The following is a 5,764-nucleotide window of genomic DNA, read 5'->3' as shown; positions in this document are numbered from 1 at the left end:
TACATATATATATATACATATACATATATACGTATATGTATATATATATATATACATATACATATATACGTATATGTATGTGTATGTGTGTTTATGTGTATGTGTATGTGTATGTATATGTATATGTATATTTATATATATACGTATATGTATATGTATATGTATATGTATGTATATGTATATGTATATGTATATGTGTGTATATGTATATGTATATGTATATGTATGTATATGTATATGTGTATATTATATAAAGAGAATCAGGACGTAAAATATTGAATAAAAACCTAAAATGTATTTGCCCGATATATATTGATTTTAAAAAATTAGTTGAAATTTATTTTTAGACTAGCATGAGTAATGTTACTATAAATACTATTTATAACCAAACTTAGATTGTTATCCATAAATAAGTCTGTAGCTTAGTTTTTTTTTCTTTTTGTTTTCCATGTAAACAGTTATATAATAGGCCTACTAAAATTGCAACAAAAATGAATTAAATCTATTATACTAGTCTGTATTAATTGTAATGATTTATTTGTGTCCCTTTGTGCATATTTTAATTTTGTTACATAATGTATTAAGTTTTTGGTGGAATGCACTAAGTATGTGGTTAATACTAAGATACAATACAATATAGGCATAATATACTGTACATATTCTTATTCTTATTCTTTATTGCCAGAAACAATACAAAAACTAACACATACGGTAAATAATGTCTCCCTGTCTCGTTTTGTTTTTCTCTATAAGAAATGCATTAAACTCTGCAATTCCTTATCCATAGTTATTGATCCCTTTAATTGACCTATTTAAAGTCCTGTAGACCCATAGAAATTACTCACTATACAAAAATATTTATCTAATTCACATGACTTATCTTGAGACTATCTTGAGAGTGAAATGAAATGGTCATCAACTTGGTTAAATGTAAAGTTTTACCGTTAGGAAGGAGAAATGTTGCTGTTCAACAGTACAATTACTCTTTTGATCCTATTAATAGTGACCAGTATTTAGAGAATGTCCTTTCTGAGAAAGATTTAGGAGTGACCATAGATTCTAAATTGTCATTTGAAATTCATATCCTTGAGAAAGTTAATAAAGCAAATAGATTAATGGGACTCATAAGATGTGTATTTACCTACATGGAGTTGGATGTTTTGTTTTTTTATTACTATATAAGGCTTTTGTTAGACCCCATCTTGAGTATAGTGTCTCAGTCTGGTGCCCGCATTTAGAGAAACACATCGACCTGATCGAGAACGTGCAACGTAGAGCTACTAGACTTGTTGCTAGGTTGAAGGGTTTAAGTTACTCTGATAGGTTTTCCTTTGGCAATCGCATTGTAGACAATTTGAATGCACTCCCGAATGAACAGAGCCGTAAATATAGAGAGAATTTGGCCAACTTGGCGCATGGACGCCATGTCGTTACCAAACAGCCCAGGCGCATGCGCGCGTGTAGCTTTAATGTTTTGTTTTGGTGACAACATGGCCGGTGCAAGTCATGTGATTGCGATCCACCCAATCACACGCGCGTATATCGAATCCCATGAAACAGTGTTGGCCAAACTCTCTCTATCTACGGCTCTGCGAATGAAGTTGTAACAGCTCCCTCTCTCTATGCGTTCGAGAACAGACTAGATAAGTTCTGGAAGGATCAACCAGTTTCGGACCATAAAACAAGCATCGAGAATTCCAGGATCAACAAATTTGGATCTGGACATAGAGGACATTAGTCCTGCGTCCAGTACATCGCCTAAGTAAACCTAGGTAAGACAGTCGATGAAACAAAAAATTATGACAACAAGGCATGTAGACTATTGAACATTGTATTTATTTTCGAAAGAAATTTTCGGCCAGTCCTCTGGCCTTCATCAGCTTTACTGAATGCACAATGTTTGTGCATGTTGTAGGCATATATCCATATATATTATCCATGTTTATTCAATTCAATTTTTTTAAGTATATATACGTGCAAACAAATAGATAAATAATAATAACAGTGCCCGAATATTAGAAACATGATGTCACGAGCACTGTTATTATTTATTTTGTTTAAAACCAAGTTTCATGAAACGAAAAATTAGGTTTGCGAGACATATAGGCCTACCACGAGGATTGAGTAGAAGGTTAATCTGTAATATACTAGAAGTTAAAGGAAGCATGCTGAGGAAAATCAAGGGAAATTTAATAACAAAAAAGAATGGCTAAACATGAGAAATTATGGAAAAATTAAATAAATTATATGGAGATGTGTATAAGAGACAGATATTATATATATATATATATAGTGCTGAAATATATAGGAACATGATGGTATAAAATAGATGTCTATTTGATTTATACATTATTTAAGTGCTAAGCAGTAAATTGATTTGAATATTATTTGCTATGACTCACCAGCTGCTTCCTAAGTTATTACGTAGCTTTAAAATTGGCTCCACTATGTGTGAGCCCACAAGTTGTATGAAATATATAAATATATATATATATATAATACACTATTATTCAAGCCCACAAGTTGAATGAACTCACTATGAAATATATAAATATATATATATAATGCACTATATTATTCATTCTACATTCATATTTAGATTATTTAAATACATCTAATATTCACATAATATATATTTGTATATACTGTACATCTTAAAAATATGAATTTATTATTCACTATATATACGGTAAGCCTGCTGGTATCTCCATAATTTTAATTCACTACTTGTGTGTAGCCCTCACGTCAATTATAATGTCATACTAAGACCACGTTAACAACATTGATCTAATCCAAGAGAGGAAGCGAAGAGAGGGGGAAAGGTTATTGGGCATAGGAACAATCTAGTGTTCATACTTATTTAATAGATAAAATCACTTTTTTTTTATTTGATGTGCATCGTAAGGCAGTAAATATGTAAAAACAAAAAAGTCAGACTCTATTGAAGTAGAGAGGAAACGATCATCAATACTGTTCGCATAACCTATTTTTAAGCACCATCCAATACATGTCAAATATTGAGAAATTGTTAAATGTTATAAGCTATTATCCTATTTATATGCGATGGTCCAGAATGGTTTACGTAATCAAGTTCGTATCGACTGCAATATTAAGTGTTGGCCAATTCTACATTAATATTTAGTTTATTTCAATACATCTAATATTCACATAATATATATTTGTATATACTGTACATCTTAAAAATATGAATTTATTATTCACTATATATACGGTAAGCCTGCTGGTATCTCCATAATTTTAATTCACTACTTGTGTGTAGCCCTCACGTCAATTATAATGTCATACTAAGACCACGTTAACAACATTGATCTAATCCAAGAGAGGAAGCGAAGAGAGGGGGAAAGGTTATTGGGCATAGGAACAATCTAGTGTTCATACTTATTTAATAGATAAAATCACTTTTTTTTTTTTTGATGTGCATCGTAAGGCAGTAAATATATAAAAACAAAAAAGTCAGACTCTATTGAAGTCAGACTCTGTTCGCATAACCTATTTTTAAGCACCATCCAATACATGTCAAATATTGAGAACTTGTTAAATGTTATAAGCTATTATCCTATTTATATGTGATGGTCCAGAATGGTTTACGTAATCAAGTTCGTATCGACTACAATATTAAGTGTTGGCCAGGGTCTTGTCCCATATGCTGAGAGTCAACCTAGGTCTGACATCATTATTGTCCAGTATGCAAGAAGTCACCGTAGGTCTGACTTCACCATTGTACTTTATATTGAGTGTCATCAGCTCTAACCCCACCATTGTCCAGAACGTTGACAATGCTAGGTCTGACACCACCACTGTTCTGTATGTTCAAAGTCAACCTAGTTAAGACATTGCACTGCAGGGCCGGCGGAACGTTTTTCAAAGTGGGGGCCCCACTTATAAGCAGGCGCGTAACAGGGGTCTTGGGTCGGGGGGGTGGTTTTGGGGCAAAGGTAATAACTTTCCCGTTTAGTAATTTATGACTTGGTGTGATACAATACGACATGACTTATTTTATTATTAATATAGAGCACACACGTGTGTTTGAAACTAAATATAAGCATTTTCATCGTGGTTTTATTTATTACAATTCATAGGCCTATTTCACCATCATTACACATTCAGGCCCTTCTTTTAGGTAAAACGATCTATCTTAAATTTTCTTTCTCAAGTTTTTGGGACTATTATGTTTTTTAATAACTTAGAAGGCAAAGGAGGGCAAGCACAAGCTTTGACCCTGACGAATGCGCGCGATAAATTTTTGTGTTTTTAATTCTAATTTCGTCGGAATTGATCAAAACACTCCCTAAATGTGCAATTTTTAGAGGAAATTGGCCTACCTCAACAAGAAATGCTCTTATGTTAACAATGGCCACACTCGTTTTTTAAAAACTGAATATAGCATTTTCCTTATGGTTTTATTTATTACAAACATATTCTTTCAACATCATTACACATTGAGGCCCTTCTTTTAGGTAAAACGATCTAGGCCTATCTTAAATTTTCTTTCTTGAGTTTGGGATTATGTGTTATAACCTAGAAGGCAAAGGAGAGCAAGCACAAGCTTTAACATTCAAAAATGCGCGAGAAGCGAGCGAACAATGTTTGTTTTTTTAATTCTAATTTCGTCGGAATTGATCAAAACTCCCTCAAATGTGCAATTTTTAGAGGAAATTGGCCTAACCTCAACAAGAAATGCTCTTATGTTACATATGACCACACTCGTTTTTTTTAAACTGAATATAAGCATTTTCCTTATGGTTTTATTTATTACAAACATATTCTTTCAACATCATTACACATTGAGGCCCTTCTTTAATAGGTAAAACGATCTATCTTAAATTTTCTTTCTTGAGTTTGGGACTATGTGTTATAACTTTGAAGGCAAAGGGGAGCAAGCACAAGCTTTAACATGAAAAAATGCGCGCGCAGCGCGCGGAAAATTTTTGTTTTTTAAAATTCTAATTTCGTCGGAATTGATCAGAACTCCCTAAAATGTGCAATTTTTAGAGGAAATTGGCCTACCTCAACAAAATATGCGATTTAAAATATTTGAGATTTCCAGGCACTTTCCCGGGTGAAAAGGGCATTCAATGGGGAAAGACTTTCCACAGATGGATATTTTCCCCTTGTCCCCCGGTGATTACGCCACTGCGGAGAATACCTGGCGGCTTATAGATCAAATGCGCTATGGACACTTTTTGAAGTGGAGAAGGGGTTGCAGGCAGGGGTATTGTGATATCTGTTCATTATATCTTCCTTTTTATTCTTGTCTTTATTTTTCTCTTCTCTTTTCCTTTTTCCTTTCTTTTTCTTTCCCCTTCTTTCTCTTTCCCTCCCTCTCCCCTCTTTCTTTTCTCTTCTTACCCAGCCCGGTACGACGGCTTGATCAGCCCAGTAAAAACCGTCAGTGGGGGGAACAGTCTGCCCCCCTGATCCGCCTGTTACGCCACTGTTTATAAGATGAATGGGAATATGAATCATGCAGATCTGGAATCAAATCTAGGTGGTGGGGTCAACATTCCTCCCCAGGGAAAATTTCGATTTCTAGATGGCGGGAAATGAGCTTTCCCGACTTCTGAGGTGTCTTTTAATCACTTTTATGTTCTTCAAAATTCAAGGTTTTCCCATCTTGAAAACGTTCAGGTATTTTTTCCCCATTTTTATTACAGTAAAAAGGGCTTATGTGTGTATACATACATAACAATTTTTAAAAAAAATGAGTAGTTGCATACGAATTTTCAATGAATCGATGAATGCC

The sequence above is a fragment of the Anneissia japonica genome, unplaced genomic scaffold (assembly GCF_011630105.1).
Source record: "Anneissia japonica isolate Jap-2015-1 unplaced genomic scaffold, ASM1163010v1 scaffold199_len4679917_cov187, whole genome shotgun sequence".
Lineage (NCBI taxonomy): Eukaryota > Metazoa > Echinodermata > Crinoidea > Comatulida > Comatulidae > Anneissia > Anneissia japonica.
This window is presented reverse-complemented; position numbering follows the sequence as displayed.